At 44.2% G+C, this 10,029-nt stretch overlaps 1 long non-coding RNA gene across 1 annotated transcript; it reads right to left on the bottom strand.

Annotated features, from left to right (window-relative positions):
- Positions 1-1,871: 1,871 nt before the first annotated feature.
- Positions 1,872-7,221, bottom strand: LOC121817499 (uncharacterized). Its single transcript, XR_006057447.2, has 2 exons — positions 6,983-7,221; positions 1,872-2,005 (listed from the first exon to the last, which is right to left on the bottom strand). It is a non-coding gene; the product is annotated as an uncharacterized LOC121817499 (long non-coding RNA).
- Positions 7,222-10,029: the final 2,808 nt, after the last annotated feature.

The following is a 10,029-nucleotide window of genomic DNA, read 5'->3' as shown; positions in this document are numbered from 1 at the left end:
TCCTCCCCAAACTGTGGGAGGAATTGGAAAGCAGCATCTCTGGCCTTTCTGAAGGTTCTGGGTGTGCTAGTGTTCCCTGGCTCCGGCTGCATCAGTGACAAGAGGAGAGGAGAGAGCAACACCCGTCCAATGACACTGCAGAGCTTAGAATGTGGCTGGTCCTTGGAGCTAGGACACAAAAAGATGGCCTTTTGCCACAATTAGAATAGACAATTACAGCACCCTTGACTGTAGACAATACAAGACTTTTTAAATTGCTACAGCTGTAATATTCTACCAACCATGGAATCTCAGTGTTGGGAGGAACTTAAAATTCATCTGGCCATTGTATCCAGCTGTAACATTTATTAAAAATGAACTGCAATGAGCCAGAGGCAGCATCATTATTTGATTGGCTCTGATATTCCCATTGTGTATTCAGAGCAGCCCAAGCGAAAAGAATTTGAATTCTTCCAAGGAGTTCTCACAGTTCCTGTCCACCGTGGCGTTTGTATTTCCTCAGTGTTCTGCTGTGGTCTTCCTCACCTGCCAGTGATTTCCCAGGCTCCCATTTGAGAGCACCAATGCAGAGCGTGGGGGAGAAAAAGAAAGGTGGGGAAGACAAGCAGCTGTGAAGGAGGAAGACAGGGTCCGAAGATAGGGTCCAAAGGCAAGCAGAGGCGAGAAGCAACAGGAGGATGGGGCAAAGATAAAGTCAGGTGAGGGTGAATCACAGTGGCACAGATCATGAGAAAAGGAGAGGACCAATAACAGAGAGAGATAATGACTGGAAAAGAAAGGAGAGAGGAGACCAAGGCAGAAAAGAAAAGGGCAAAGGTGAATTATTGACAGAGCGATGGGGCAGGGTACCTGATGCACAGTGGAGCTTAAGCTATGTCGAGGAGCTGAGTTCTACTGGGTGGTGGCAGTAGACCCAGTGGGTTTCCCAGGTGGTGAAGAACTCGTCTGCCAAGCAGGAGATGCAGGAGACCTCAGTTTTATCCCTGGGTCAGGAAGATCCCCAGGAGAAGGAAATGGCAACCACTCCAGTATTCTTGTCTGAGAAATCCCATGGACAGAGGAGCCAGGCGGGCTACAGTCCATGGGATCACACAGAGCTGGACACAACTGAGCAACTGAGCATGAGCAGGAGTGGACCCAGGGGATGGCCTGGGAGAGCAAAGAGACTGGCGTCTTGACCGAGGGCCAGAGCAGAGCTCCTTCCACTCTCCTGCCCAAGCCCCTGACCAGCTGCTTCTGTTCCTAGAAGCTGCCACAGTCAAACCCCACAGCCGTGGAGTAAGCTGACTCTTCTTCCTCCCAGACAACATGCCAGTGAAACTTTGCCAGTTTTGACGAGGTTTCCGTTTTCTCCTAACAAATGTCCTCTGCCTACATCACGAGGGAGACACAATGTCTCCCCATGTTCAGTCCCCTCTCCTTAGACTCCTCCTTCAGATAAGTGAAAACATACACACATATCTTCCCAAAACATGTCCTGACATCTATTCACATCAGCCAACAAGCCACAGAAATCCTCTAAACCCTCTGAAAAACATGCTAAGCCAGCATTCCCCAGGAAACGCAGAACTCACTCCCTCTCTCTCTCACACACACACACACTCACGCACACACACACTCTCTTTCCTGAACACTGCAAAACTAAGCAGCTGATCAACCTAGGTGGAGACATAGTACCTTAGAGATGCTCCAGGCAGCCCGCAAGAGGGTCCCTGGCACAGCCTGTGATGGTGTTGACCAGGTTGTAGGCTGAACACACAGTATGTCAAAAGGAAAAATCATTTCCAAGAACAATGATGGAAGTAGCCCAAATGTGTGCTTGGAGAAAACCAGTGAATCTGGGTTTTGATCCAAGTAAAATATCAAAAGGATGAATCAGAAGAATATATATTTGGGGCTTTGAAAAGTTATTTTTCTTTGTATGGTTACGATGGCAGAGTTTCAATTTGAGTTTCAAGCGCACGAGAGATGTGTCAATTGATCCGGTCTGTAGCTTGTGACCAGCCTGGAGGGGAAATGATAAAACATTGTTTTGATTATGGACCTAAGACTGTTTCAAAAAACACAGCCTGGAGATCACAGTAATATCCATTTTTTTTAAGTGTCTTTCTCTTTTTACTGAACGTTTAGAAAGTTTTTATTTTGTTTTCGATGGGGGTTTTGGAGGCTCCTGCCTTCAGCCTCAGAACTTCCACATCCCGGCTGTCTTCTGATGTACTCTTGTGTCCTTTGCCTACAATTCCTTTGAGGTGGGCTGAGATCTAAAGCTTTCATAATACTAGACAGTAAATCTCACTCTTGGGGTCAACCGAAGGTCATCAGACATTAGATGACAATCCAAAAAGCTGACTCTATGTGCTTGTGACTTTGGAAGATGCTGATAAAGGAAATGGGATGAGGAATAAAAAGTCCTGATTTCAAGTCTGGGCTCTGCTCTTTCTGAGCTTTACCTCCCATTTTTTTCAAATAGCAAATACTGCTGACTGTCTAAGATGGGCTGAACACACACAGAACTCTGCACAGGGACAGCATGGAGGAGCCTTTAGTTGTGCAGGTGACAATGTCAACAACAAGATTTAGAGCAATGTGCAGATGCAACATGGGAATACGTGCAAGGTACAAAGACTGCACAGAAGAGAAAGGAAATCCCTCTGCTGAGGAAGAAGAGGGTAGGCTTTCACTAGGCGGGGGCTTGTGAATTTGGTTTCAAAAGATGGCTAGGAGTTCAATCAGGTAAACCAGGAATGCTGCATGCATGCTAAGTCACTTCAGTTATGCCCAACTCTCTGCGACCCCATGGACTATAGCCAGGCTCCTCTGTCCATGGGATTCAAACAAGGAAGGGGTGAAGGATATTCTTAAGAGCAAACACAAAACCTCAGAGACTGGACAGAGTGAGTGTGTTAGGGAAGCTATAGGGAGTCTGCTCTCATCAAAGCAAAAATCCCATGCAATGGGCTGGAGGGCAGAGATGCAAGGGGGATGAGGCAGAAGCACAGCAGAAGCCAATGCCATGAGCTTGGACTTTACAGTGTCATAACAGTGGCTAAAGGAGAAGGCAAGGGCACCCTACTCCAGCACTCTTGCCTGGCAAATCCCGTGGACGGAGGAGCCTGGTAGGCTGCAGTCCATGGGGTCTCTAACAGTCGGACACAACTGAGCGACTTCACTTTCACTTTTCACTTTCATGCCTTGGAGAAGGAAATGGCAACCCACTCCAGTGTTCTTGCCTGGAGAATCCCAGGGACGGGGGAGCCCGGTGGGCCGTCTATGGGGTCACACAGAGTCGGACATGACCAGAGCAACTTAGCAGCAGCAGCAGCAACAGTGGCTAATGTTTACAGAGCACTTTGTAGTGTCCTACACACAGGCTTAAACACTCCCTAACCATCATAAAAGTGAAGTCGTTCATTCATGTCCGACTCTTTGCGACCCCATAGACTGTAGCCTACCAGGCTCCTCCATCCATGGGATTTACCAGGCAAGAGCACTGGTGTGGGTTGCCATTTTCTTCTCCAGAGGATCTTCCCGACCCAGGGGCCGAACCCAGGTCTCCCACATTGTAGGCAGACACTTTACTGTCTGAGCCACCAAGGAAGCCTCCTAAACATCATAACAAGTCACTTTTACTACTATCCTTGAATGAAGTTCCAATTATCCCTCCAGTTACAAGATGAGAAAACTGGTCCTTGAACAACATATGTAACTTGAAAGAGGAAGTTGAGACTGAAACCCTGCTCTGTGCAGCCTCACAGTCTCTGTACCCTCTCACATACATTAGCTCCCTGGATTTAGCAGACAGAGATCTTGATGATCTAGGCCAGGTCAATTTTGAGAGTACTTTGAGGGGCAGAAACTACAATTCAGGGGGTTGTGAAGCAAACAGTTTCAAGAAAGAAGATTAAGGAGTTCAAGTCCAAGTCTTACAATCTCCATTTCTGGTTTTCTCCAACAGAGAGTAGGGAAAGAAATGGACAGGAAAGTTGGAGGAATTCCAAGGAAAGAGGCTCAGATTCTGGAGTGAACTAACTGTTCCCCAGGGGAGAGAGTTTGTCCAGCTGAAGAAACCAGGGAGTGCTGAATATGGGGTATGAAATGGCACAAAGAGCTACCTTATTCTGAGCTGGGGAAATCACATCCAGAGGTGTGTGGAGAAACACCCACAGGGAGAAAGACCAGAGAAGAGATGAGATCAGTGGAGCACTGGAGAATGAGGGCGGATGGAAAAAGTAACTCCACAGTGCCTAGCAGTTGGGCAAACCACAGATGCTCGAAAATATCTATGTGTTCAAATAAAGGGAAGCTGGACCAGAGACTTGAAGTATGAAACCAAGGAAACGCAGGCTGGAACCAGGTTATAGAAGGCTGAGCAAAGACATCCCACCTTTATTTAGGACATGGAGGACCACTGGAGATCCCTGGGCAGGGAACAGTGCGATCCCAGCATTGCCCCAAGGCTGCTCAGCTGCCCGGCTCAGGGTGGAGGTGAGCTGCATCAGCACTGCCAGTGCCACAGCCCAGGGGTGAGGTGATGCGGCCTGAGCTGGGGCAGTGTGACACTGGACAGGAAGGGCCACCTCAAGAAAAAGAGAACTACCACATGACCCAGCAATGCTGGGCATATACCTGGGCATATACCCTGAGGAAAACGCCATTCAAAAAGACACATGCACCCTAATGCTCACTGCAGCACTATCTACAGTAGCTGGGACCTGGAAGCAATGTAGACGTCCATCAGCAGAGGAATGGGTAAAGAAGATGTGGTATATATACAAAATGGAATATTACTCAGCCACTACAAGGAAGAAAATTGTGCCATTGGCAGAGACATGGATGGATCAAGAGTCTGTCATACAGAGTGAAGTAAGTCAGAAAGAGAAAAAGAAATATTGCATATTAATGCAGATATGTGGAATCTAGAAAAATGGTACAGAGGAACCTATTTCCAGGACAGGAATAGAGACTCAGACAAAGAGAACAAACGTGTGGACACAGGGCATAAGGGGAGGGCGGGATGAATTGGGATACTAGGACTGATACATACGCCACCTTGTGCACAATAGGCAACCAGTGGGAAGCTGCTGTACAACGTGAGCTGCTCAGCTGAATGCTCTATGATGATCCAGAGGGGTCAGATGGGGGTGGGGGTAGGAGGGAGGGTCAAGAGGCAGGAGATATATGTATACTTCCAGCTGATTCACGTTGTACAGCAGAAACTAACACAGCACTGTAACGTAATTATACCCCAGTTTTATAAAGCATTGTGAAAGAAGAACCAGCAGGACTCTGTGACCGATGAGACACAGCCATTCATGATGATCAAAGTCTTTGACAACTTTAAGAGTGGCTTCCCTGGTGGCTCAGTGGCCAAGAATCTGCCTGCCAGTGCAGGAGACACTGGTTCAATCCCTGGTCCAGGAAGATCCCACATGCTGTGGAACAGCTAAGCGCGGCAACCACAGCCACTGACGCCCAAGTGCCCCAGAGTGCGTGCTCTTCAGTAAGAGAAGCCACTGCAAAGAGAGGCAGGTGCTCTGTTGTGTGGAAAGACGTTCACTGTTTGTTGTTAGGTGAAAAAAAGGTATGAAATGGAATCCTAATTATAATGAAAAAATTCATTATTATTTCAATGTTAATTAATGTTAGTTGATATTAATTATAGAGTAATGTTAATTGATATTAATTATTAGAGAGTAGCACAGCCAAAAGTACATAAATAAATCAGATTACGAAAAAAAAATTTTAAAGACTGGTTGTACCATTAACAGAGATGGCAGAGTCAGGACAAGAGTGTATGTCATTTCTTCCCATAGCTTTTGATTATTGTATAAGCAAAAGTATTTGGTGAAAGAAAAAACCCACCTGAAAATTCAGTTAAGGGGAAAGAAAAACCTGGAAGTCCATAATGTCCCTGTTAATATTCCCTTTTGATAAGCCCTCTGAGGTTTTCTTTCCCTACATACACAGATTTCTATTATTTTTATTATAATGGGCTTCCCTTGATAGTTAATAACAATAATGAATTAATTACAATGAATAATTAATTGATAATATCAATTAACATTAATTAACAATGAAATAATAATAAATTTTTTCATTAAAATTAGGATTCCATTTTATACCTTTTTTTCACCTAACAACAAACAGTGAACGTCTTTCCACACAACAGTTATAATTCTGCATTGTTATACTGATTACATAAGATCCCACCTTATGGATTTATCACAATTTACTCTATCTACTTCCTTGATACAAAACATTCTGTATGATTCCAATTTTAGCTCTAATTAACATCTTAAAGCTGTAAGTCTTTATTTCTTTAGGAAAAAATTCCTAAAAGTATAATTTGAGGTCAAAAAGTATAGGGTTTTTTTAAAGCCTTTTGAACCATATGGCTAAATTGTCCTCTGGAAGAATAAACTATACTCCCCTCAGCAAAACAGAAGAGTAAAGACAGAAAGGTTTTTACTAGAGAATAAACAGGAACAGCTTTACATACGTAGATTTTAAGCATCTAGAGGACACACTTGTGACAAAGGCAAGTAAACAGTTGGGAAGGAAGGAACCAGACTCTAAAAGAAAGATGAGGTCTCTCTTCACGTTACTCCTCTCCTTTAGTTTAACCATTTCTCTTCCCTCCCCTTCCCTAGCCCTCCTAACAGTTCTGTCTTAAAGCTATTGGCAAGGGTGAGCAAGATGGACCCTCACGCAGTGGGGGAGGGACAGCCACCTGAGCCAGGTTGTCAGCACAAGAGGGTGTGGGGTCTTAGAGCCCACACTGGGCAAAGGGGTCACGTGTGCAAAAGGGCAGCCAGCACAGGCTGTCAGGATGATAGATAAACAAGTAAATATATTGAGAGTTATGGAAGCCAGGCTTGCCGCTGGGCTTCTGTATCAGTCTGGATTCACCAGAGAAACAGACCCAGTAGGATATGTAGATACAGACGTAGACACACAGAGAGAAACAGAGAACAAGATTTACCATAAGGAACTGGCTCACATTATCACAGAAGCTGACAAGTGTTGAGATTTATAGTCAGCAAACTGGAGTCCCAGGAGAGCTGACGCGTGGTTCTGGTCCAAAGACCTAAGGACAGGAGAACTACTGGTCTCAGCAAGTCTCAGGAGAGCAAGTGTCAGTCCAGGTCTGGGTCCAAAGGCAAAAGAAGACCAATGTCCTAGCTTGAAGATGGTCAGGGAGAGTGAGCGAATCCTCTTACTCAGTGTGAGGTTCTACTCGGGACTTCAGTGGATTGGATCAGGTCCACCCACACTGGGGAGGGCGATCAGCTTTACTCAGCCTACCAATTCAGTGTTTATCTCAGCCAGAAACACCCTCATGAACACACCCAGAATAATGTCTAACCAAATATCTGAGGATCACATGGCCCAATCAGGTTTACACATAAAATTAACTATCACAGTTACCAACATGGAAAGGAGAAAAACTGAAATGAACCCTGTAGGCTGGAATTCGGGATATAAATGTGAATTCATGGTTCAATACATAGAGAGATATAGGTGTAAACAGGTGTGTGTTCCCTGACTCTTCCCTGTGAGAGGGGTCTTACTGCTACTGGTTTACTCCCAATAGTTGTGAACTCACCTAATACCCAGAATTTGGCTTCCTAGCACCCTTTTTTATGCTAAAAGAATCCAGCGTTCCTTAGAAGAATGGCTGATTCTAAGACTGAATAGAAAAATAAAAGATGAGCCTGAAATGACTTTTTGTGCCAAAAAATGAAACAGTCTTCAAAGAATGATGGAACATGTCACAATAACACAAAAGCCAGCTTGATAAGTTGGTACCAAAACAGATAATAATAATAAATAGCAATAGATTAAAAATCTGTGGAATAAAATAGGAATCTATGAGTTCATACTGACATAAATGAGCTGATGAATAAATTGAAAGTTTATGGGTAACAGGATACTTACAAAGTCTCAAACCAACTTTCCATAAAGTACTCATTAATTATAAAGAGGAAAAAAGTAACTTACAGTTAGGAGGTCTGTGAGATATCATCCTAATCTAGTGATCAAAATTAACATCCTCAGCAAGAGAATTTAAATGATATGCCCTTTAGTAACACAATGAGAAGAATGCAAAATCACTTCTGGAAAATTCCTAGCAAAAATGTATAACTCAAATTTAATCATGAGGAAACAGCAGTAAATCAAAACTGAGGGACATTCTGCAAAGTAACTGGACTCATTATCTTCAAAATGCAAGAGCATGAAGTCAAGGAACGGTTCAACTGCTCCAGACTGAAGGAGATGAGATGTGACTGGTTCTAGACCAGATCCTGTTGCTATGACAGCCTTCACTGGGACAATAAGAAGAACTCAGAAGGGACCTGGGGGTTGAATGGTGGTGCCCTATCCCTCAATTTCCTAGGTTATTTTTAAATCTATTTATTTTTTTAATTGAAGGATAATTGTTTTAAAGAACTTATTTTCTGTCAAATCTCAATGTGAATCAGCCATAGGTATACATATATCCCCTCCCTTTTGTTCCCTTACCCTACTGCTCTCCACCCGGGCACCCTTTCCCAATAAAGTCTCTTGCTTTGTCAACACATGTGTCTCCTTGGACAAGTCATTTCCACGTGTTAGACAAGAGCCCAGTTTCGGGCCCTGGAAGGGGTTCCCCTTCCTGCAATAAAAGCAACTCTTGCGGGGACTCTTCTTCACTGCAGCTGACATCCTGACCACTCAGGGTACTCAGGGGCCAGCTTGCCTGCCAATGGACCAGATCCAGTGGCTGCAACTGGGACCCTTTGTCCCTGGTCTCCTCTTGACGCAGACAACTGGCCAGAGTGCCCCGACCGGTAAGGAACAAGAGACTTTATTGACTCTCTCCCCTTCCCTCTCTCTTTCCTCTCCTTAACCCTTCCTATCCTTCCCCGTTTTTCTAGTTCCCCCGTCCTAGAGGCAGGAATCTGGTCAAGGGCCTCAGCCTGAGCTGAGGATTGGAGACTGATCACCTCCTCTTGGCAGAGAACTCGAATTCTGGTTCTGTTCTGGTGGTTTCTGGTAGGGCCAAGTTCCAGTCCTCCCTTCTCTGGAGGCCCAGGGGAAAGTCCCGTAATGCCTGGGTATCTTCAGGGAGCAAGAAACGTCTGTAAGCCAACCTTTTTGCACCCCTCTCCCGTCTCCTCCCCCTTCTTCTTTCAACCTGGCTTCCTTTCCTCTCTTTGAAATGTTTGAAGACCTGAGATATTTTCATTTACTCTATTAGTACCTGGATCTGAAGTTATGTGTCTCTACAGGAGGTTTTCTGAGAGACTGTATTCTTGTATTTAAGGGAGTGTCTGATGAGGACTGCCAGCTTTATAGGTGTGTGTTTTAACTCTGTGTTCTGTGTGGTGATTTTGATGGCCATTTTGCTTTGTCTGGCCACCATTTGGTTTAGACCTGCCGCCATTTTGTTAGAACTTGATTTTCTTCCCCTGTGCCTTGGGACCAGGGCTCTCAGGAACACTTATCTAGACCATCTCTAACTCCTGAGACTGAGGGGAAAATGGGGAAAAGCCTTTAAATTTTTTATTTATTCCAATTGTTTTTTATAAACTAGTAAATTTTATATTGTAATATCTAATTCATGACTAAGCTTAGAAAATGAAGCTAAATCTTGCTTTGTGTCTATCTAAATATGTCTTGGTATGTCTTTGTCTCTGGGTAATATTTTTGAGATTAATTTGTAAATGAGCTCTATTTAATTGACTTAAAGAAAGTAAGTGCTTACAAATCAAATAATTCTAAGTTAAACAATAAATTCCAGGTTCATGTGAATTGGGAAATATTCAATATTAAATACCAAATGTTGATGTTTGTTTGTTGACCTATCTAATATAGACATGTCTTAGAGTAATAAGTAGGATATTTAGCAGAGAAGGCAATGGCACCCCACTCCAGTACTTTTGCCTGGAAAATCCCATGGACGGGGGAGCCTGGTGGGCTGCCGTCCATGAGGTCACTAAGAGTCAGACACAACTGAGCGACTTCACTTTGACTTTTCACTTTCAT

This window comes from Ovis aries, chromosome 21 (genome assembly GCF_016772045.2).
Source record: "Ovis aries strain OAR_USU_Benz2616 breed Rambouillet chromosome 21, ARS-UI_Ramb_v3.0, whole genome shotgun sequence".
NCBI classification, from domain to species: Eukaryota; Metazoa; Chordata; class Mammalia; order Artiodactyla; family Bovidae; genus Ovis; species Ovis aries.
This window is presented reverse-complemented; position numbering and strand designations above follow the sequence as displayed.